The sequence below is a fragment of the Triturus cristatus genome, chromosome 7 (genome assembly GCF_964204655.1).
Source record: "Triturus cristatus chromosome 7, aTriCri1.1, whole genome shotgun sequence".
NCBI lineage: Eukaryota > Metazoa > Chordata > Amphibia > Caudata > Salamandridae > Triturus > Triturus cristatus.
In genome coordinates this window covers 1,352,795,847-1,352,821,206 of record NC_140590.1, presented here as the reverse complement: position 1 = coordinate 1,352,821,206, position 25,360 = coordinate 1,352,795,847, and the positions used below count along the sequence as shown (strand labels likewise).

Sequence of the window (25,360 nt, the reverse complement as noted above, 5' to 3'; positions counted from 1 at the left end):
TATTTTCTTTGGTGTCAATTACATTCTTCCGTATTGATGGTCACAAATATTCACATATAGTTCTCAAATGTATTGGCAATTATTGTTTTAAACTGTACCGCAAGCGAAGCCTTGCTACCTTCTCTTCTCTAACCACGTACGTTAGTTTCAGTATTTCCACGAGCAAAAACGATTTCCATGGCATTTCCTTTCTAGTTGGAGTAACCATGTTGCGTCTTTGTAAAAACGTCATTTTTTAGGTCATTAAAGTGTGTATAGCCAGCTAAACGAACGCCGCTCTACATGTATTCCTCATTCATTTCTCGCTTTACACAAATGAGTTCCCGGTTGTTGCAACTGAAAACAAACCTTACCTCACTATATCAACACGTATTTTGGAGCTCTGCCTGCTCTCTATTTTCATGTTGATACCGGGAAACAGCGGCTACTGTCAGCCTTTCATATTCAGATACATTTGCTCGTCAATATAACGTACTAAAGTAAAGACCGTTTAAATGACGCCATAAAATTCTTCTTCCCATATAAGATGAGGACTCGCCCTGAATGTCTCTAAAATGTCCTTTATTTAACAAAGAAATCCGTCGACTCCTGCTTTCCCTTCCACCGACTTCTTACAACTATTAAGCGATCAGCGTCTGACACCTAAACCACTACACATCCAATCACGTGTGCAAAAACATGTTCTCTAACAGCGGGAAATCCTGTACTGACGTGTGATTGGTCAGAGTTAATATTGCATCAGGATTGGTTAAGACGTTTTCTTTTTTTTGATTGGCTATGGTGCTGCATGGTTTTCGCGATTGGCTTGGGAAATTTTCAGTACTTGTTTATTAGCTGTTGCACACAAGATACTACACTGCAACGTTTAGTTGGCTGGGGTAACGGTTGTCATTTATTCATTGGCTATCGGGCCTCAGAGCCTGCACGTGCCCTCGGAACAGCAGTTAGCTGCTGCACTTCCCCGCCTTCCGTCAGTGGGCCGGCCCCAGCGAAGGGGGTGCAGAGATGCTGACTCTTTACTAGTGGTTGACTGTGCTTTGGGGGAGACCTGCGTGAACACCGCCAAGTGATCTCGTATGTCCGTGTCAGTCAGGGCCCACGCTTGAGGGCATCTAGAAGACCGCAGTGGCTGGTGAGGAAGAGATTATCGCTGGTAAGTAGGTTCGTCACTAAGGCAGACTCACGCGGACGGGACTATCAGCCACGCACTTGGTTCTTTGGCGTGATCCGCTGCCGATAGCCACCTGCTTCTCACCTTTGTCACGAGTTGTCTTCATCTCCGGAGCTGGCTTGCCTTGTGCTGGCGTCGCCGCTTCTGTGAGCATAGGGAACAGGCCAACCTCTCTGTCTGCAAGGTGCTGTTTCTGTCCCGCTTTCTCCAAGCACCCGCTTCATGGCCTGCGCCACTTATCTAAGAACTACGCATTTCCGTGCAAGTGCTGCCATTGTATAATCCGTTTAAAAAAAAAAAAATCTCTCTATAGTATAGCATGGTACCCTATTTGTTGTAATTGTTGTGTATCCCGCAGACTTCAGATCTAGTATTCCCTATGTATTAGTTGGAACTCAAATACACGTGACATAATCTTCTAGCTTTAAAATGAATTTGGTCCCTAAGGTGAAACAACGTGCGTTTTGGGTCTTGGGTCGTCCTTGCCATTGAGAACTAGCCTGGTTCTACTCCAAGGCGATGTGTTACGCGTTTATGTGTTTTGCTAACCCTGTCCAAAATTACCATCTTGATGATTTCACAAGATTGTCTGTAATACTGAGCACGGTATACACTAATTTGAGTGGTTGTTTGGGATACTGTTTTCGTGCTTTGAAAGGGATGGACTGTTTGGGCTGTTATTCTTCAAGGTTCACGAGGAGTAGGAATACTGTGCAGTGACCGGTATTTCTCCATGCATACTCCTACGCACCTGGGACTGTAACAGCTGGCTTGCACAAGATATACCGCATCTCGTTATAACATTAAAATCTCTGGTTACAGTTCACTCTCCTTTTTTTGCATACAACATGCCCAATGGCAAATGTATAGTCCATTTGGGCAAGCATTTCGGTATTATCGGCACATGTGTAAACATTTTTATAAATGATGTGCTTCCTTCCCGTTGGGGTAAACCGCGATTTCGTCATTGTGGAATTCTGATAATCCCTTTGATTATGTTAGGGCACATTATACGAGAGTTTGGATTTTACGAAGGCTCTGTGTGTTACCCCTTTATGAAAATCTAAATGCTTACAGCCTGGAAGCCAGTCTGACACACACACACCTCATTAAATCACCAACTCCTCTCCAATCTCATCCTGGGAGAGGTCGGAAATTTACTCCGGCCGCAGACTTCTACAAAATATGTTGGGGGGGGGGGGGGGGGTGGTGGTGGTGATAGAATGCTCTGGGGGGGGGGGACGTTCAGCATGCACACATATGCTTGTTTATATTTGCTGATTAAAACTTGAATCTGTACACTTGCTGTGAGTACGGTGTACAGGCCTACTTCTATACACTCTTGCGAATTCCCGATAGTCGTAAATCTGCACTAATGCCATCACATGTACATGGAGGTGCACTTTTGAGACTTTTCTTTTTTTTTTTTTTAAAGGTTTCAGGTGTTAATAAATTTATTTTCATGTTACTGGTTATGTTCCCCATAATGGTTTTACACTGCTTCTCGATTATTGATCTTTGTTTTAGTTATTTACGTTAATTAAACCCATTTTAATAAATTATGCCTTGGAGAAATCGCTTTTAAAGCTGCACCAGTTAAAAAAAAAAAAACAGCATTTCTTTGCATATTTTTTTGTTTTGAAAGCAACAATCGCGAATCCTAATTGCATAGTTATGTATTTGTTTGCATGTAATATAGGAAACATTGTGGCAGCATTATAAATAGCCTTAAATTGGTAAGTGTTGCTTGTGTGTACATTTTTATACTGGAACCATTGTTAGTAATGCAACCTGAGGTCGCAAATCCTTGCATTTCATTAGAGTGCCTGCCTTAGTAGTACAGGCTTTACCTTATTGAATCATGTATACGAACTTGGAACAGCTGATTCGCATGGATACACATGTTTCATTAGTGACGCACCTTATCTTAAGAACATGCAACCTCACCCAAGAGGCACAACATCATTGCTTACCAACAGCAGCAATAAACTGTCACAACTCTGCCAACTGACATGGATATCGAACTGCAACTCTGCACCTCTTGATAACTGTCCTGACTCCATTCCAACTACAGCATACTCTGCTATGTACAATAGCAGACTATCTGGGCTATGGCAGTGGGAGTAGTAATGGGTACATTGTGGACTAGGTAGGAGCAGTTGTTTGAAATGTCAAATATAGGTCTGAGATTGAAGGAGCTGTGTGTGTGTTTCTCCTTTTCGGATTTGCATGTCTATGGTTGTCAGCACACCACCTCTTAAACTTAGCGACTGCTACTGTCAAGGTTTTTTTTTTTAATAAATTTTTTTATTGCAGAGGTGGTATTTTTTTTTTCTCTCCATGTATCCGCTTCCTTTTTTTCCCCCCCATCACACTTGCCTTTCTGTATAAAAGTGATTATTGAACCTAGTACCAGGTTTAGGATATTGCGTTTGGCTAGATTTTGTTGGTCCTCTTTTTTACTGAACTCTTAATAGTGCCTGGCTATCAATTCAGTGGTGATTGACTAACAAAGTATTCTATTCTGCAGTCAATTTAAAAAGTATACTTGGACACTTGAACTAGATGTTTCTTTAGTGTGATGTCGAGACTGCAGAACTCCAAGTTTTCACTGCTGCTTGAAATAAGCTTTGTTAGACAATTAAGTAATCATACAAAATGAATGCAAATACATCAATGCAGAAATATAGTAGCATTCAGGTATGAGAGCCTAGGCATTGCAGCATACACAAAAGCGTCAAAATATAATAAAAGTTAAAACCGCATCCCTATATACTAGTGAAATTGTACACAGGTTTGATTGAATGAAGGTTTCGTCGGGGCAATCGACTCCACCTAATGCCTACACCAATATTTTAAAACTCATAAAGAACGGTTAGCCGGATTAAAGCATGTGCATTCGAGTATGAGTCAAAGCATCACAACATACATGGAAGCATTATAACATGATGAAACAAACCTGCGTCTCCATATGCCCATGGGAACACAATTCATATAGATGTGTAGGAGAAGGGAGGTAGGATAACCCACCTTAATTTGATCTCATTATTTGTGAGCATGGATTAGTAAATTAGGATGCGCTAAGAGCCCTGGCTCTGAGCACCCAAATCCACCCCAAGAATTTCACAGTAGCACAAGCATATGTGAGTTTGGAGTCTAACCTAAGGACCCTAAGTGCTGACCAGCTGCTACGAGTACCCACTAACCTACAAAGTGGCTTAATACATTTTGACTGTGCTAAAGTGTAGCCTGGATAGGCAAAAAATAAATGGCCAACTGATTCAATTGTGGTAAATTTCCTGGGGGGGGAGCGGGGGGGGGTGCGGGGGGGGAGGACGTCGACCCTAAATTGAAAGTATAGACTAAGGGAATGGTGATGGCATCCAAATGAGGCCCAAGGTAGCGTTTGCTTTCTAAAACCTAAACATTTCCCAGTTAAGGAAAGACTAGCGGCTGAGTGAGCCTCAGTTTGTTTGCCTGACCCAAAGCAATAGTATTTTTTTGATAAAGAGGAGTACCCTGTTGCTGAAGATGGATTTACCCGTAGGGACTGGTGATCAAAAGTTATTAATAACATTTTGACTGGTCAAAGCCAGAAGATTTTATTGAATGTATCGGCCTCTAGGATATCCTGTAGGGCTGATCTTTACTTTGCCAATTCAGGTTGAGACCAGTACCTTTGTCAAAACAACAAAGGGCAAAGTTTGGCTTTGTTGGCAACTGTTATCCTTCCTAGAGCGAGCGTTAGTAGTACCAATGGAGTGCTAGCAGGGCGGCGGGTCAGGTTCCTCAAACTTGTTCTCTGCATTTATGAGCGGGAGAAGGTTAGCAAATCCCCACAACTCGGGAGTCATACAACAGAGTTAACTGATTTTGCTTCATAAATTTGTAAAACTGGAGCAAGGGGTTTAGTAAAAGAGGATCTAGCGTAGTTGATTATGGCACCAGCAGTATGCTTATACTTTAGTCACTAAATCAATTTGCAGCTTCCAAACTAGAGTTGGAGATAAAGTTAATGCCCAGATAGGTGAAGACATTTACCCTTTCTAGTAACGTGCCCCCAAGATCAAGTCTTCCCTTGATTGTTTTTTGTTTATTGAGGACTGACGAAAATAACTTGCTTTTTGCACAATTAATCCCAAGACAATGGGCCATGCACATTTCCTCAAAACGAAATACCAAATGCTGAAGGTCACTAGGTGTTTTAGTAATGAGTTGAGTATTGTCCGTAAATAAAGGAATGGGTGTCTTTTTGCCTGCCAGCATAGGGAATTATGGCCACTTTTGACACTGGGCTCAACAATCATATTTTTGAAATGCAGGCACAGGTGAAGATCAGTTAGAACATATTCAATGCAACTAGAGTGTGATAAATTGTCAAAAGTACAACCCCCCCCCCTTTGTCGTATTTAGATCTTTTGTTCAAAGAGCTCACCCCAAATTCTAGGGATAAAGATTTTAGCTGAAGAGCCGACTCGGTCGTCTTGGATATCAGGGGGTAAATCAAGGTGTAGAAAGAATACCCCAGATCGCGTCCTCTTCTACCTTCTGGCTATCATCATTCCTGTCTTAGTTGTTCTAGGGTGTAATTGAAGTCCCCTGCGAGTATTATAAATAATTCGCCACCCTGTTTCCCCAGGGAGTCTTCAAGGATTGCCATGGTTGGTGATCTAAGCCCTCCCCTGACCCAAACATTATAAATCTCAGTGGTACGGAAGTGGTCCATCATGATTTGAACAGCCAGAATGTCAAGGAAATCTATACAAAGCTGTTTTATTTTTAAGTCCAGATTGAACCGGATCAAAGTTATTAAACCACTGACTGGTCTACCTACAGGACCACGTCTAGCTGGCATAAAGAAATTCATGTAATCTGGCTCGGATCAAGGGACCAGCTTTCTGTAACAAACAAATGTCATTTGCATCAGTAAAACCCTGAGGTCTGGAGGCAGAGAGAAGGAACCCCATGTTTTCAAGATCTCGTTCTTCTAACACATTACCAGGAGTAATGGGGCCCTAATGTAAGGAATTGGGATGCTTCCAGCTAAAGAAGGATTATCCGAAGGGTGGGTACAGGGAGTTGGAAAGCAATCAGCTGTGCCCTGATCAGATGAGCCCAGCGACAGTGGGTTCTCTAACAAGGAGGGATTTATAGCAGCCTGTCAATCAGTTACCCTCATCGGTAAATTCGCCACGAGTAAGAGAGAATGCCCCCATCCTTAGATTGGCACGGCTCATAGAGCCTATATTTAAAAGTACTATTTGTGTTAGACACGGTGGGTGTCTGCAGGTCGAAAGCCACCAAGTTCTCCACTAAATCCTTAGAGAGAAGGATCAGCTCAATAGTATCGTAATTTGAATCCATTTGAGGACTCCTGAGGGCACAAAGAATATATGCTAATAATGGAGCGACTACCTCTCTCCTTCCAAATCCAGTGGATGGATTTATTTATTAAAGAGTCTTCACCTTCCTTATATTGAGTTTGGTTAGATTTAGGGACATTAACCATGAAAATGGAGCTGATTCGTGAAATTAGAGAGCCCTGCTTGCAAGTAACATGTTTTGAAAATACTTGGCTATTCTTTATTTGACTAAGTCTTCCTTGTGTTCAGTTGGAAAATACACAGGACATATGCAGGTGGTTACAGCTTGGTGGGGTCCCGTGCCCGCCATATTAGCTTGCTCTGGATATTTAGACCTAGATCTGTAATCTTTTGGGTGAGGAAGTTTACCAGCCTTGGAAGTTTTACAGCTTCCACTTAAAAACTGTTTCCCTAGGCAGCGTGAGATGCAAGTTTCGCAACCCGTAGCGCTCCTTTTATCTTCCATCAATCTTTGTCAGAGCTAGAGTTGCGCTACCATAGTTTTTTAAGCCCCCGCCTCCTTTCTTATTTAAGCCGTCTGTTGGACTAGATGAAGTGGTTCGTCAGCTGCTACAGACGGCATATACTGAGTGAGAACCTGCACTAGGGTGTTGCTGAGTTTGGGGCAGTGTCAGTTGAGTAAGGGAAAGAAAATTATTATTGCACCGTATTGCCTGAGAGTGTGCAACATCATTCTTGTCGCTCAAGGCATTGTGACTAAAGCAGAAGATGTTTGATTTGAGGGTTAATCATTGGCTTTGGCATAATCAAAATATCTATGTATGGGGGTCAGACAAATGCACTTATTAGTCGACCCAGCAGTTGCGTTAGCTTCTTGGATAGCTGCTGTCTTGGGATTTTCATCTGCGTTGTTCGAAAGGGAGACCCTAATTGTACTTGAGACAGCGTGTCTTGGCCAGTGAGGGACTCCACTTCCTCTATCAGTCTATCAATGTGCAATTGCCAACAGTGGTTGTATTTTTAGGTTGTGTAGCGGTACCATGCACCACATCTTGCGCTATCCCATAGTTGGATGGGATGTAACTAAATCACTTTAAAGCAAGTGTACAAAACACCAGCGATGAAGGGGTCAACGGAGGTGTAAGCTATATACAAACTAAACAGATGCTAATAGACAATATGAAAAGATACCCGTCAGGTAAATGGGGAACTTACTGAAAGAGCACAAATTAATTCGTCCCAATGAGTGCCTTATTAGTCCATACTCCGATAAGGTAGCCGTGAAGTGTGTGCCTTTTGGCCAGGTTGGAGCAGGGCTGTGCAAATATGTGCAGAGCTTTTCCTGGCAGCAAGAACAGACTAAACCCATGTCAATGGTCTCCAAGTCAAACTCTGCCCCCAATGGACGGGACTGCAGCATGCCTAATATCATTCAGAGGAAACATGCCTCAGGTGGGGTGGTGCAGGGAATTGTGGGACCTGTAGTCCGCAACTGGAATTTATGCAGTGGCTAATCACAGCAGGGGCCTTTGACCAAGTGAAGCAGGGTTGTGCAAATCCGTGCAGTGGGTGCCTTTGGCCAGGTTCGAGCAGGACTGTGCAAATCCGTTCAGAGCTCTTCATGGCAGCAGAAACACTCGCCCCAAGTTGATGGTCACAAAGTCAAACGCCCTCCTCGCCCAATCCTGGTGTCGAATACCAGGATTAGGATATTGCTTTTCACTAGTTTTTATTGGTTCTCTTTTTACTAACTTTTATAGTGCCTGACTATGAATTGAGTAGTGATTGACCAGAAACAAAGTATTCTATTCTGCAGTCAATTTCAAAAGTATACTTGGGGACACATGAAGTCATATATATATATATATATATATATATATATATATATATATATATATATATATATATATATTTTTTAGTATGATGTCTAGACAGCAGAACTCCCAATACTTCACTGCCTTTAGTGGAGAAGGTGCTCACTTCTTCTGTGTTTTTAAGGCTAGCAACTAGCAGTTGCTTTCGAATACACTTTAAACATCCTATCTCAGCCCTTCCTCAGGCCCTACACCTCCTCAACTGCAGTATCTACCCCAAGCTGCTTCCTTTACCCCACATACACTTTTTTTTTAACCCTCTCACAGACTACCCCACCGTACCACCCGCATGAAGCTTGTTTTTTGCCAAAGTTGTGAGCGGCCTTTTTAGGGAAGACCAGAAAGTAAGGCATCTGTTCTGGCTTCTATGAGAAGACTTTGAATTTTAACAGCTGGGAGTCCATTACACACAGATTCATCCATCCTCCTACCCTTTCTCAATCTCTTAATTCGTTAGATAAAACCATGATAGCAGGTCCTGTCTAAAATATGGTTGAAGCATTCCATTCACTCAATCACGGTCAGTCTGTCATGAGATCAGTCTGACACTCCTTGGACTATGCAAGCGGAGGAAAAACAAGATGCAACTGGGGGTGACTGAGTGGCAGGATGGTTGGAGAATACTTCCTTACACCCCTATCATTTTCCATCCCAGGTGACCAGTCTCTCCTTGTTGTGCTAAAGCTGCACTCTTCTTGTCCCCTTGGAAAGTCCTCCCACATTTCCTTTCAGTAAAGGTGTCAAAATTCTCCACTCTCTTCTCTCGGACTCCCTTCAACATACTCCTGCCCTCCATTGAATCTCGTACAGTCTTGTATTTCCAGGACTTTTAGACCTCCAATTTACGCTATACTCTAACTCCTCAAAGCTGGCTGTTAATTTTGCAGTATAAAGTGAAGGGCTGGTCTGGGTAAAATTAAAAGTGGGCTGAAGGGTGTATGGCCGGGATGGCACTCTAAGACTTCTATGCCAGGGGTTCTTAACATGTGGTCTGGGGACCCCAGGTGGTTCGCGACTGCTTGGAAAATAAAATATGAATAGATTTCTAAAGTGGATAGCAATATACAAGCAAAATGTAAAACCGAAAATTTAAAAACGTTCTGTAAATGTGCAGCAATTTAAAAATAGGAGGCTAAAAATTAATTGGGTATCCTCAGATTGATTAGTGGGAGCTGTGCAAGTACATCAAACGGAAAACAGTATGGGCGATGGGGGGCTTAAATTGAAAATTTAGAAAAGCTCCAACCTTCCTACTAAAAGTAAAATGTTGCAGTTTAAATAAAAATAGTTTGTGGATTAAATGAAATATTTAATTTGTGTAGTTAGAATGCTTGTTTCCGTAAAGATTAAGTGGGGGTACACAGGTTGTAAGGTTAAGCACCACTGTTCTATGCAATCTGTGTGGATCCATCATGTTTTGCTTTAGTACAATAATGTATAGTATATGCTCTTTTTAGAGCTCTCATTATCTTATCTGCCTTTGGCTAGTTCACTTCTACTATCTGAAGGGTACAACATTCCTTTTGGCATCGGGGTGCCTTTTCAAACCGGGGATTTTCAGTAGCTGGTAGTTAGTGGCAATTGCTTTGTCCAATATATTCTGCCCATAATGTTACTAAAATGGTTCTTATTGGTTAATAGGTTAAATACATTTTAGTCCGATAGGTTTGGAAACTTGCTGGTGCATTTGTGTATGGGTTTGTAGGCTATAGGATTAAGCTATTTATTTTGTGCCATTGGGGTTAGCTGTCGTCCTTTGCCTTGCCTGAGCAGCCTGTTAACCAGGTTGTCATCAAAAGTATATGCATTAGCTTTTAGGATATGTTGTGCATTTGATGTGTGGTAGTATCTTTATGCTAACTTATTATGAATGGTTCAAAGATATGCAAAAAGAACAATTGATGGACAGAATGCAGAACAATGTCATACATTCTCCCAATACAGGGATCTGGGCCTAAATCAATCGTTTCTTTGCTCACCATGCCATTCCAGTTTGGACTCAGCCATATGCAAATCAGTCTTGACCCTGTGCCCAATGGGAACAGTCCAGCCTGAACTGCCATGCCAGGTCCTCCCTGGACTGGAAACAAGCATCCTAGGACCGGTTTCGGGTTTCAGACATCTTTGCTCACTTTGCCACTGAATTCAAGCTAGCCTGGCTGATGAGGGCTGTTAGCCCGAAACCGGTACCAGGATGCTTGTTTCCAGTCCAGGGAAAATATGGCTTACCAGTTCGGGCTGGATTGTTCCCATGAGGCACAGGGTCCAGACTGATTTGCATATAGCTGTGTCTGAACTAGGGTGGCGAAGTGAGCTAAAGAATGATGATGGATTCAACCCAGATCTGTGACTGGGGGTGAGTGTCTGAAAAGTTTCAACGCTCCGTCCATCATCTCCTTGTGTTTGCTTGGTTCAAAGATCTGGCAGTGGGGGGGGGGGGGGCGTGGGGGGGAAGTGTATGTTGTTCATGTGGCAACAGTTGTTAACTACATGGCTTTGATTCCATGTTGAGTACATTTAGTTATCATTTGGTTGGTCTAACTTGTTCAGTTTTGGTTGAGCGAATATTAAGTATGTCTGGACAGGACTACACAATATGCATTGCTTGAGAAGTGCTGTTGTGAGTTATTATGACCTTTCCAAATTGGATTCGATATGTCAGCTAAGGTTGGTGTAATATGTAGTGTTGGCTGACTGTTTGGTATGTTATGATATTAGGGAGTAGTTTTGGATAGCTAACTGGAAGGCTTATCTATACTGTGGTCTTTGCCAGTGAAATAGTTAGTTTTGTGTTGAATGTTGAAAGCAAACGGTACAATACATGCTTTACAAATCTAGATCGCTACATCAGAATGCTGCTACTTATTGGTGAAAAGCGCTGTTGAGTGTGCCCTGAGGAAAGGGCGACTGGTAGGAGGCTTTAACGCTAGTATTGGTGTTCCTTTACATTTGTTTGCTGAAGCTGTACCAGGTGCGAGTTTGAATGTGTCATTCAGTTCTGCAATTGCAGTTGAATGCTGTGGTCCCTTCTGTCTCACCTACGTGGAGAGCTAAAGCAGCAGAGAGATTTCCAGATGTAGAAGAGCTTAAGTGAGTGGAAAGGCGCTGCAGAGTTTGAGAGCAAAGAGACCTTTAACCAACTCCTACATTGGCTGGTAGAGCCCTCTTTGATATTGGTATAGCTCTGTGAGAGTGAAGTTATCCCTCAGGTGACCCAAACATTATCGGTAAGCTTAGACAAATAGAAAGCAGAGCTATTATTCTGGTTTCACAAAAGTTTGGATACGGACTTGAAATAAAAAAAGATTCGCTCTTAGACTTCAGGCTAGCAGAACTTGCATAACCGCACAGCCTTCAGGCAGTAACTAAAGGACGATTGCACTGATCTGAAGATCTAGAACCAAGGTGGATGAGCCATACCTGAATGTTAAACATATGAGTGGCATTCAACTATGGAAAGTTGAAAGGCTTGCAATGTATAGATTAAGTTTGGGCATCATACAATGTGGTTATCCCTCAGATGGCAGAGCTCACCGGCTTGGGTCTCAACATGCCACAGCATCCTCAATTTATTTAGAACTTGGAAGTGCTATCTTTATTCAGCATGTTTCTCCTTTTGGCAAAGCAGATTTCAGTGCCTTTGACATTTTACATGACTACTGACAACCTGATGAGCTCCAATTATACTGGTTTCTAGTATGCCTGTCTTAATTGGTGGTATTTTAATTGGTATGTATATTATGCCCCGTCTGCTTGTGGTAGGCATCGTAGCACTTTTGGGAGCCCAGAGATGACTTTGCTAATAGTTTTGAGGGCAAACGAGAGCCTTATTTGGTTTGTGAGTGTGATACAGTGTACTTCTAAATCTATTTGATTATATGTCATGCAGTGTGCTGTGGATGTACGAGTCGTCAGGCTGGAGAGGTTGCCAAACAATCTACCTAGTTAATAGAAATGCACTATGAGTTGGCAGATTTGTGTTGGGAGTACGATAGTTCTTTGTCTTTTTTCGTGTGCTCATCTTGTGTCATATAAACGCGAGAAGAAAAATAAAAGCTTTAAGAAGCAGAGAGAGAGCGCTAGAGAGGGCGCCATTGGCTTCTCCTACAGTTTTTAGGTCTCTGCTAGCGATGGCTGCGCTTGCGCAGTCTCGCTCGCGAGATTTAATGACTTTAAGAAGAGGGGCTTGCACCCGCCCCTCTTCTCTCCTGTTCTCCATTGGCTGGCATCTTAAATGCTGGCCAGCCACTGGAGAAGAGGTCCAGTCACTCCGATTATGCCCCGTCCTTTTCGGATCGGGGGGCGTGTTTTTTGCGAGAAGTCTCAGGGAGGAGACAACAGCAAAACACGCCCCCAAATCCGAAAAGGAGGCTGCGTTTCTCCGAGGCATTTCTGCTCTGCCTCGGAGAAAGGCGGTGGTGTGCTTTTGCTGTCCTGTTTGGCACTGACTGGCCATGTACAAGCTGGAGTCCTGCCGGGCGCCGTTTACCGTTTTAATTGCTTGGGAAGTTGATCACTCCCAGCAGATACACCGATCCGCACGCGGTACGGATCCGGTAAACCGTGACTGGTTACGCCCCGCAATGAAATGCCGCGTGTGTTTCACAACTCCACATTACGTTGAGGGATGCTTCCTTATCCGAAACCCGAGACTGCCCCGCGACAACCTCCACTCTCAAGATGGCACCCGCTGCCGGCCAGTATAACTCCGCCCTGTATCCAACCTTAGACTAGGAAACGAGAGCAGAGCTGGGAATGGAAACCGAAAGGGGCTGAGCGGGTGCCTGGGCTTCTCGCTGCCTCACTCGATGCAGGCGGGCACAGGACGGCACTCGGCCGAAGAAGTCACCCGGGCCAACCATGGCCACTTAATGATTCCATCGGCACAAAACCTCTAAGCCCCGGACCTCCAGCGACCCGCGGAAGCCGTGGCCTATCACCAGCCTCCCGCCGACCCACCCGGCCATGGTCTATGGCTGACAACCGGGAACCGAGTGCAGATTTGCATTGGCCCGGACACGCCCCGACTCGGAAGCAGAGAGGGCCACCGGGGCTTGGATTCCAGCTCCCCGAGGCCGCCTCCATGACTTTCATGACGCCGCCACACACTGTAAGAGCTCAACAGGTAACTGGCGCGTGGGCGGGAAGTAAACTACGAATGCAGAGGGTACAAAATGTATCCTAAAACCAATGCTTGTTTTGGTTGCTGGGTCGCCCATCCTAACCCAGAGAACCCTCGTCATGCGTGTATCTTAAGTTGTAAGCTTAATCCTCCACCCTGCCCACCTCGCCACCAGTATCCGCCCACAGTTCACAGCAGTGCTTCTTAACTTGTCTGTGGATCCCCACTTCACTATTGGAAGTCCGGGGCTCCAGCCACAGCAGTTTCTACGAATTGATCCTCAAATACACAAAACTACACAAGTATCCATCAAGCAAATACACAAGCTATTAACTGCTTTCTATAATTCACACTAAAAATGACACAAAACGAAATTGTATTTATTAGGTTGGTTGTAGCCAGTGCCCTAGGTTTCTACAATTTTATTGTGTTTTTTTTTTGTTTTTACTCCTAATGCATTCTCACTTTTTATTTTTGTATACTCGTCCTGATGCATTCTCGCTTTTTATTTTTGTATACTGGTGCTCCAATTTAGGCCACCAATCCTCCATACTTCTTACTATGTCGTTCTCCCACGAACCAAGCAAACATGTCAACTTAATTTTTAGCCTCCAATTTCACTTTCCTTCATATTTGGAGGGCTTCTTGACGTTTTCAATTTGTCTTTATGTGTTTATTATTTATTAATCTGTTAATATTCTATAATTGTCACAGACTCCCAGAGATGAAATCTAGGACCTGTGGTGTCCACGCATCTTGGGTTAAGAACTACAGGTCAGCAGGGGAGCGCCGTATAATCTTACTGCGGCCACTTTTACTGGAATTGTAGCTAAATTGCACACAGTTGGACATCTGAAATGAAAGTTTCAGTGTACGCCTCTCGCAATGTCTCATCATGGCATGTTACATGTTTTTGTTAAATGATTTTTATAATCACTTTGCTGTCACATTGGTTGCACATACAAACCCATTAATCCAACTTTTATGTGCTGTGTAAATATTTCAAGAAGGGAATAAATAAATGCTTGAATTTGATCAGCCTCCAGTGATCACTCGTGCTATATTCCAGACCATTGTTTTCCTCTCACTTTGCCACTCTCTACAAGGTACCTGCTATATGCAAATGAGTCATGGTCTTGCTCCAATAAGAACAGTCCAGTCTGAACTGCCAGGTAATTTCCCCTCTAGACAGTAGACTAGCAACCAGAGACCGGTTTCTGGAGTGGGCCTCACCTGGGAATTTGGGAGGTTCTAGCCCCACGATGAGCAGAGTACGTACCAATTTGCATCAGGTAGGGATGAATCAATAGAAGCAGAATGGCCGAAAAATGATGCCCAGAGTGGTTGACAGTGGTTAGAATATTTGCAAGCATTCCCCTCAACCTTTTTTGTGTTTTTAATGTAAAACAACCACAACGTTTCCCTGATGTATTGGTTCTTTTTACTTTTTCAGATTTTTACTTTATTATCCCACCCAGAATCATGATATTCATATACTACCACATCTTTCCTATCATCTTGATTGCCGTGGGAAGTAGCTTGGTTTTATTGCCTCATGTATGCCGTTTTACCATTTCATCCAAAATAAATACACTTTGTTGTATTCCCATATAACATAGTTTATTTGTAAAGCACCAACTCTGACCAAAAAACATTTTAAAAGCAACGATCAAAAGTGTGTTAAGATCCGGCTGTCAGGCCGGTTTGTTGTATTTTGTGTAGTATATTGCTCTTCAGCTTACTATGAGGTCTTGTGTGGACCGTAGTCTAGAAATGCACCAAACACTAATCTGTGCAGATCTTAAGAGTCTACACCAGATTGTGTAAGGGGCAAGGGGGTGCACTTTATGTTTGAAGAAAGGAGCAAAGACCATTTTTTTAAATGGTCTTGGTTGACAGCTTAGCTGTCACCAGACAGTTATGCGAGTACCACTAGAGAGGGGCTCTGTCCATGTGTTGTGTGCCGATATATATGTGTACACTTTTCCTCCTTCTCCCACTCATTCAATAGCTACTCAGGAAATTCAGACACTAATCACTCAAAATGATCCCCATAGTTCCAACATGGGCACAACAGCCAGGGTACACTACATTACTAGCGCTGTCCCTAATACATCACAAAAAACTTCCCAACGTTCTAGATCTTCTAACTCAGCAGCAAGGGCAGAGTCGGGCACCCAAATGCACAACAACTCAACCTTGGAATCTGGATCCTGAGGTTGTAGAGTTTGGGTACTTGCAATTACCACCAGAATGTATGGACATTCTAAAGGCAGCCAGGAGACCAACCACAAGGGCGTGTTGTGCAGCAAAATGGAAACACTTTTTGTACACTGTCCTGGATGCAATATAGACCCATGCACTCCATTTGAACAGCAACTGGTATGTTACTCGTTATATCTACAGAAATCGCATTAAGCATATACTTCCATAAGACTTCATTTAGCAGCAATTGCTGCATATCTTCTGAACAGAACACATACATTTTTTTATTCTCATACCAGTAATGAAAGCTTTCATGGAAGGATTTGAGTAATTTCAACACATAACTCCTCTGCCATCATGGGATTTAACAGTGTTAACAAGATTGATGCCCACACCTTTTGAGCCTATGCATAAATGCAAGTTGCAGTTTATAACATGGAAAGTGGCTTACCTCTTCACAGTTGCATCCTTAAGGAGAGTTAATGAAATACATGCCCTAACTATTGAGAAACTTTATTTCCAGGTTTTCCAAGACAAAATCAACCCAAAGTTTCTGCCAAAAGTAATCTCACCTTTTCACCTGAATCGCTCTAGATCTACCGGTTTTCTTCTTCGAGCCAAAGACCATTCAAAAAGGGCACCACACACACTTGATATAAAAGGGCCCATATGTGCTATGTGGAAGGAACCAAAACCTTTCGAAAAAAACAATTGATGCTTTATCAAACCCAAGGAGGGGGTAATACCATCTCAAAGGCAGAAATCGCGAGATGGATTCTTAAATGCATTCAAATTTGGAACATAAAAGTGAAAAGAGTACTACCTCAACCCCATGGGCTCACTCCATAAGGAACAAGCATTTACAATGCAACGGTCTCGGCATTGTTAAAGTTAGAGCTATTGGCATTGCTCATGACAATGCCGTTTCTTTAAATGTTTTAACCTCTTCAATGCCCGTGACGAGCTGGTCTCGTCATGGGCCGCGGTTGCGCTGTGCCCATGACGAGACCAGCTCGTCACAAACCCCGCCCGCTAATGAAACGGCCGGCACAGGGCGGGGAAAGGGGCGGGCACTGAAGGGGTTAAAAACAAAAACATAAACAAAAAACATACAAAAATATTGTCATGAGCAATGCCAATAGCTCTAACTTTACCAATGCCGAGACCATTGCATTGTAAATGCTTGTTTTTAAATGTATTAGATCAATATAGAAGTCAAAAAAAGTATAGTTAAAATGCTTAGTAAATCATTTATTTCAAGCAAATGCCGCAAGAGAATACAGTGAAGTCTTGGCAAAAATATATTCAGTCCAAAGTAAGAGACAAACCAGCAAGCTTTCAGTCCCTCTAGAGTAAAGGCAGGCTCGCCTCAAAAATGCACCATCTTTAATAGGAAAACTCGTATTAGAAGTCCATGGAAATTGCATGATCCTCATAAGGTGAGCAGAGTTAAATAAATCTCCGTAATAAATGATACAACATCACCTTTTGCCATCATGCCAGCACTAACCTCTAAATGAACATTAATACTTATTAATGTCATCTGATCTGGGAGTACAGATCTGGTTACAAAAACGAGGGAAGTCTGCTAAATGAATGGATTCACATTGTTATTGGCAGGAGAAGCCTTGAATATTGTAAAATGCTTCCTCAATAGTACTTTTAGAACCACATGTCAATACAGAGCATCACATTGTGCACATTTTGGTTATGTACAGTGAACATAGAAAGGCAAGCACACATCATGACTGTTGAAATCCATGATGGAAGTGAGGCCTCATTTGGGCCCAGTTTCGTGCAGTACAGCTCTGTCAAATTGGATTTTTCATTTTAGAGCAGACATGTTCATAATGTTTAAGCACAAATTTATTAGATCAAAATTAGCTCTCCCAGCCCCCTATAACCCCTTCTGTGCCACGTCCTTTCCCCCTCCTGTGCCGGGCGTTTTATTAGTGGGTGGGGTTCATGACGAGACTATCTCGTCATGGGCACTGAAGAGGTTAATTTTAATCAATTAACCACCTCCCACAATCTTTATTTACAAAACAGTTTGCATCCTCTTCAGCATTTTATCTCCGATTCCTCATCTTATCATAAACATGAGCCATGTTCTCCAACCCGAATTAGTGATCACACCTTTCTTTCCCTTGTAGACGTTGCTGATGCCTTCATACACCTACATTTAAACCCCCCCTGAAGCAGATTGCCTCAAGGATTTTTAACAAAAGAATGAGACACATTCTGTACAAAAACAATTAACAGGGTTGATATCTTTCTTAGAACAGCACCACCAATATTATCAAACCACTCCCCAACATTTATATAACCCTTTCCAATCTTACTTAACCATACACCCACTAATTCCCAAAACCCATGCTCCTCTAGAGCCTTTGCTGCATGCCAAACAGTAGTGATGTAACTTCTTAAATTATTAATAAGCCTACTATCCTCGGATAAAATTGTGTATCATGGTTGAACCCTCAACACATGGCAGACTCCGCCTTCTTTCACGAGAATAATATCTAATGTTAAATGGTTCTGCATAATCATCAAAACATGAGGATTCAATCCTCTAATTGGATTGGTTAACTTATTTTATAGTGAGGCCATACACTGAGATATAATAAGACACATTTTACCAGGTTGCTAAATATATAAAATCATACATAGAATCAATTTCTAATCAAACATATGAATTCAAAGGAATGTATTATCAATATTTTATTCAAAAGATCATGTTCTATACAATTGATATTGACAAAGTTAAACACATTTTAAAATGAATATATTCATTTTTTAAAAAAAAGGTAAACTGTGCAATAAATACATGAACTGTCGACGCGGCGCTTCAGGACAATAGTTCAATATTAAAAATCTGAATAGAATGTAAACTTTATTAGAAAAACATTTTTTTTAAAACATCCCTTTGTTACATTATTTATGATTTATATTTAGCAACCTAGGAATAAGTCTGCCTGGATAAAAAGTGTAGGTCAAGAATCCAATAGGCTTGCTCATTAATTTAAGGCACAGAAAGATTACTCAATCATAGTAGTTTAATACACCGGGTCTCATTCCTATTGATAGTAAACCTGTTACATACCTATTGATTTATATGGAAGCTTTTATATTTGCCTCCAATTAAGTTTTGGACGGGTTCCTCGCCTGATTTTTACAGTCTCATAGGTGCCGGATGATACTATGAGGGAAAAGAATTCCATTATAATCAGACCCTCTGAATATTGTCTCATTTCAAATCTAGAACGGCCTGAATCAACTTACCCATATAATTTTCTTTGGAGGGTCTTTGTTTAGTTTTCTCACCCTTCTATTTGTATGAATCCCTTCAAGGCGTAAATGTAATAGCTACGGGGGTATGCAAAAATATGCTATTTGGAATTATTTAAAAAAATATATATCCCCAAGGTTTTCACATTCTAAATACAGAGCCAACTTCACTTTTTAAATTGCTAAAAGATAAACACACTTTTTAATCTTGTGGCTTACCTTTTTATTAGTCACAGTTCGATGGGATCATTCACAAATAACTTTTATATTGACAGGTCCATCTTAACTCAAAATATAAATCTGAAAAGATTTTTTATAAAGAATCACTTATTACAGAGTATATTGAATGCAACAAATTTCTGTATTTATTCTAGTCAGTATAAGCAAGTTAAATTTTACTTCTCACCTCTAATTCAAATCTTGTTTACTAGATCCACCCACTTTCTTCTTTAGGGGTGCTGGTTCCAGTTAATTTTAGTTCTGGTCCAGATTTTATTCTACAGAGACCACATAGGAATGTATACTCTGCTACTGTTCAGACTTTCTAGATTTTAACTTGACCTATAACTGGCAATGTTATTTTATGGTCAAAGTTAAGTACTCAGTTCTATACATAGAGCAGTATAAAAATGTATTTATATTAAAGTTTGTATATCTAAAAAATAATCATCAAAGTCTACCTTCAATCTGTTTAGAGAGATGTACAGATCAGTTAGCATTCCCTCAATGGTCCCACTTACCAGATATGAAGTTCAAAGAACAAGCATCTGTCTTGCTGACCTGCCAAATTGAGTCTGACAGCAGTGTTGTTTTCAGGCTCCTTATATACTCCTTTTCATTTCCTAATTAGGCCCACCTGTCCGGTGAGTGACATCACCGAGGGTTAAGTGCACTGAATTACCACTCAACCAGGGCGGCCATTTTGAAATGTGTTCTCGCCTCATGTTAATGAATTATAACTGGCCATTTGTTTGATTTTATACTAAAATGCCGATGTGATGGCATCTGCCATTCCCAACAGCTTATTATGCTCTCTTGGTGCGATCGTCTCGCTTCATTTACCCCGTTTTAATCGTAAACTAACGCTATCCTAATTAAGAGCGTGACGCGGGAATCGCGTTCGTATCAATCCTACATATCATTTCTTTAATAATTAAAATATCGCTAAGCGAACCATGCATGGAGCGGACTATATTCCATAATATGCCCTGTTTTAAGGCTCGACTACGGCGGCCATATTGTAATATACTGTGGTCTAATACCGCTCAGTTATACCTACCTGCAAATCTTATTTATTTATGAAGCACCTATTCGCTGGTTTGTAATAATGATAATATTAGTTACTCTTTATTATGCCCTAAAATTGTCATATTGCTAAATCATTCGGATCGTGGTAATGAGTTTAATTATAATTGTACCTCCATGTTGTGTTAATCGCACGGTAATAATACCTACAATATACTGTTGCATTTTATATCTTCACGGACTCTAGGTTCATCCCAGGCGAACTGAAAATCAACACAGGTGCCTGTCCCTTATGGTACCCCATGTGTTTTGTGTGAACTTGTGCCGTAATGTTTCACTCGTCCTTCACTATGGCGGCCATCTTGGTGCAATGTCCTATTTGTCTTAGACACATCAATGCTTTTTACCTATAAAACATATTGACGTGTTGTCAGATGCTGTCGCCACTATAGGTATACCCATTTTTTAATTATTATTATTTTTTACATAAATAGTTGCACCATATAAATGGTGGTACATAATAATGCAGATAATCAGTTCTGCAATATCATGGGGATTAAGACCCTGTAGATATGGTGGTAATTATTTCTAGAAATTTGTTTAATTCAGTAATCAAATGGCTCTTTACATCGGAAACTCGGCCCCTATGGAGATTGTAACTGAGGGGCATGGGAGTATACTATATATGATCTTAAATTCTTTTCCATTCTTCCCTACTATTCAATCCACATCTATATGTATTAAATTTAGACATGTAGTATTGTTCCCTCTTCTTCCTTTTTGCTGTTAAATCTCCTCCTCCTTATATTCATTTGTACTACCTCAATAATGCACCACCTGAGTTCTTCAATTTTATGAGCCCTTTCATTCCAGTGTTCTACTAAAGGGGTATTCTAGCGTTTGGTTCGAATCGCTGATTTATGCTCTTTTAGCCTCAATCTTTTTTTCCCTGGAGGTCTCTCCGATCTACCTTGGCACCGAAACGTCGCATCGAGAGTTGTTGTTCATGTATTTATTGCACATATTGTTTACCTTTTTTTTATATTTAAAAATATGATGAATATATAACATTTTAAATGTAATGAATATAAGAGGAGAAGCTTTAACAGCAAAAAGGAAGAAGAGGGAGCAATACTGCATGTCTAAATTTAATACAATGGCTCTCTGAACTGGTTCCAACTGGATTATGCAAGGAGGCCACCAAATGTGCTCTTCAAATGCAGTCTAGTGGCGTTGGCAAGCGCCTCCCACTCCAGACCAATACGTAAGTCCTGTCTGAGAGGTGGGCATATCTCCCTGTGACAGGAAACCTTTTGTCCTGCCTACCCCTACTCGAGCCTGGCTCAGCAGCAGGAGGGCAGAATCATGTCTCTGGTTGGCAGTAGCACTAGCTTGTAGTTAGACCCTGAAAGGCTGGTACCAGGAATACCACCAATACTGCCGCCACCACGAGCAATACGGCCACCACGAGCAATACGGCCACTACGAGCTATACGGCCACCACCAGCAATACGGCCACTACGGCCGCCACCCGCAATACGTCCGCCACCCGCAATACGTCCGCCGCCCGCAATACGTCCGCCGCCCGCAATACGTCCGCCGCCCGCAATACGTCCGCCGCCCGCAATACGGCCACCTCCGCCAGCACCCGCAATGCCGCCTCTGCCAGCACCCGCAATGCTGCCTCCACCAGCAATGTCGCCACCTCAGCGCCTCTCGCTCACTAGTAATAGCAGGGGCATTGTAAGAGGCTAGAGCTACAAACGATTCCCTCCCTCCATGCCTGCCATTAAGCACAGCCCGCCCTGCACCAGGATGTGAAGCCAGGGCCATACTACAGTTGAAGTGTTTTCATTAGGCCAAAGATAGCCATGACATTAAGCAATGCCCCACTGCACACTCGAATCACGGAGAGGGCGTTAAACCTCCCCTCCTCTTCTCCCCCCCCCCCCCCCCCCCATTCCTCTGGAGCCGCGTCGGTGTAATCGCAGAGCAAAAAGTGTTGGCGCGCTTTGTTAATGTTTATAGCTCGGATCATATATAACTCTCACTTCACACTTTGTGTCTGTGTAATTCACAACACTATAGCCAGATCATAATAATGTAGGGCAACCAATGGTTATATTCCAATAGGTGTTATATAGTGTGGAGATAACTTGGAGCTGATCCTCCATTCGGGACTTGGAGCTGATTCTCCATTCGGGATGCCAATGGAGCGTCCTGTCTGAGAAGTAGATGAACGCGATCATGCGGCATCCGGTACTCGTGTCAACCTACAGGTAACGACTCCCTACATCCTGACATTATTAGGATCAGGCTATGAAAATGACTGCCAACATCTTGCCTTATTAGGGCATTTCAACTGTTTACCTTACCAGTTTTTCATCTATGGATGCTTATTAGAACTTTCTCTGGCCGCATTTTCGTCCATTTGGATCCCACACAGGTTGGCATCCAATGAATATCAAATTGGTTAAATCCAATACTTGTTGATTTTTATTTGTACCAATCATTACCTTAAGGATAAGGTTTCTTCGTGTGATGGCATCCCTAGTATTACAACAAGAGTCTATTTCAGAGGATCCATCATTAGATCGTGTATACTGTGATGGAACCCTGACGAAGGCTTTTTTGAAATGCGTGTAGTGTCAACATACTGCCAGTTGTTCTATTGTATCATGTCATCTTGAAAGTATATTGCATCAGAAATGGTTGTCTAATCTTTACGGATAACAACAAACCACTAGAACAAATCTACGATTGATGTATAACATTTGTATTCTCTGAAATTCTGTGACAACAGGAGCAAAATTTGGTGTATATTTGCAATTTTTTTGGGGGGATATATATGTAATGTTTTTCATTAAACTGTTTATATTTATTGAAAATTAATGCGTTTTAAAGAGAAAAAATATATTTAATATCGGCTTCATTTAATGTTTCTCCATTTGGTATTCACTATATTTATGTACTAGGTTTTCCTGCGCACACTTGTATTGTTTATCACCTCGCCTAGGCTCTCTTTTTCAATTGTTATTTACCTTGTTATTGGCAAGTATATCTTGTTTACAGGGGCCCGTTGTTTTCCAAAGTAATTTAGAACACTTACACATCTTCTTCACTGCCCTATTTATCACTACTTTCAAGATGTCGCAGGCAGGTCTCTTCCTCTGATATTCAGTCTAACAAGTGGTCGAGAAGGCCCTTTATTGCAATGCGATGGGTCTCGCAATCGCGAGAGTTTAAGATATTAGTATTGTAAATGACGATGCCTTTTATTTATGTTTTTAAAACCCAAAACCTAAATAAAAGGCCTTGTCCTTTACAATGCCAATAGCTCAAACTTGCATGAGTGCGAGACCTATAGTATTGCAAACGCTTGTTTAGTATTCCTAGCTGAAGCTCTATGCTCTTGAGCTGGAGTGCAGAGTCCCTTGGTGATTGGTTCTATGGCTGCACTTTGAAAAACCTCAAACTTGATGGATTTAAAAATGAAAACAAGCTGTATTAACATTTTTAAGGACAATCCCTTTTATTACTCGTTGAAGTGTGAATTATTGAAATATACGTTTATTACAATGTTAGATCTGGGGTCTCTAGTTGGCAGAGGTAAGTACCTTTGTCCAAATACGGACCCTTACTTTTAGTCCGGGTAAGGGGGTACGCACTGTTGATAACACCTGCTCGCCCTCTTGGTAGCTTGGCTCGAGCAGACAGGCTTATCCTCCAAGGCAATGTGTAAAGTATTTGCACCAACACTCACAGTAATATAGTGAAACACCACAAATGGACACCACTTGGGTCACTTATAAAAATAAAGTTATCTTTATATCTATTTAGGCAAATCAAAATGACATGACACCAACATACACCATTAAACGTTCTTTTAAAAGAAAAGATTCCTTTGTAGTGTTCTTGGAAATCCTTGTGCAAGCAGTTCACTTTATCAATGGTCCTTTATAGAAAGAGTACTTGTCAGAGTTGTAGATGTGGTTGAGTTCTTATAACTATCGGGCTCCTGCTCTTCACGTAGTGAAAGTCACCTTTAGCCGGTGGAGCTCTTACTAACAAAGGTGCCCCCGCTCTACTTTGAATCAAAGGGGTCCCTATTCTATTAGAATACTCCTTCAAGCTCTACAAGGTTGCTGCCGCGGTTCGGAATAGGCTCCCCACGCTGCTTTCACTCGCACGAGTGCGTGCCAATACCAACGAAGGGCATGGTTGTTGAATGTTGCCCCTCACTCTCACCGGGAGGCCGAGAGTACTGTCTCGGAGACTCGCACTCCCTGCCCCCAGCAGCGATACAGCTCATCTCTATTAGCTGACCGGAGCCGTTACCTGTGTCCGCGTCCTCCTCCTTAGGCAAACAGCTGATTGCCGGGGCACTCCGCTTCCTGGTTCTCGACGCGGCACTCGCAACAGACGAGCCTCTCGTTGCTAGACAAACCGCGGCGCTGGAGCCAATCCAATGCCAGCGCGGCTTGTTGTGACGTAGGCGGGCACAGGGATTCGAGGCTGATTACGCTCCCGGGCCGGCGGTGGTGATTCTCTTATGGCACAGCACTCTCAATGAAGCCCCCGGGCCGGCAGTGGTGATTCCTTCGTGGCACAATGCTCTAGGGGAAGGCACCGGCCCCCCCCCCCCGCCCCCCCCGCAGACCATCAGCTGCGCGCTAGTCTGCAAAGCACGCTTAGTCATGATCCTGGGCAGATCACGCTCGAGACCACGCAGTCCTCACGACAGGCCCCCAGCTGTGTGCCGATGAGCACACAGGGAGCTTCACGAAGGCACAGGCTCAGGAGGCCACAGTCTGGGTGCAGAGACACACACTCAACGTTGATCAAAATGGTTTCTTCTGGTAAACGTTTGTGTTCCTGAGTTTTAACAGGAGGCCAGCTCTTCTCCGGCCCTTGGAGACTTATTCCTGGACACAGCACACAGCAAAGTCCTTCCTTCAAGCAGGTGGGTGGAACACAGCAAAGTCCCCTGTCCCCTTTCCTAATGGTAACAGCAAACTGTAGGTCAGCCCCAGAACACACAGCAAGGGCAGTCTTCCTTTCCAGTCTCTTCAGTTGATCTTCTTTGGCAGGGATTCCTCTTGTTGGCAAAAGTAGTCTAATTTTACTGGGG

The 25,360-nt window shown here is 42.4% G+C and overlaps 1 protein-coding gene across 3 annotated transcripts in view; it reads left to right on the top strand.

Annotated features, from left to right (window-relative positions):
• The first annotated feature begins 915 nt into the window (after nt 1-915).
• PHF20 (PHD finger protein 20) overlaps nt 916-25,360 on the top strand; it is a 1,063,788-nt gene continuing 1,039,343 nt past the window's right edge. For 2 of the 3 annotated variants that reach the window (XM_085619024.1, XM_085619022.1), the window contains exon 1: nt 916-1,153. The gene's annotated coding sequence lies outside the window, so the exon portion shown is untranslated. The remainder of the gene's footprint in view (nt 1,154-25,360) is intronic. The other variant, XM_085619023.1, reaches the window with a different exon arrangement.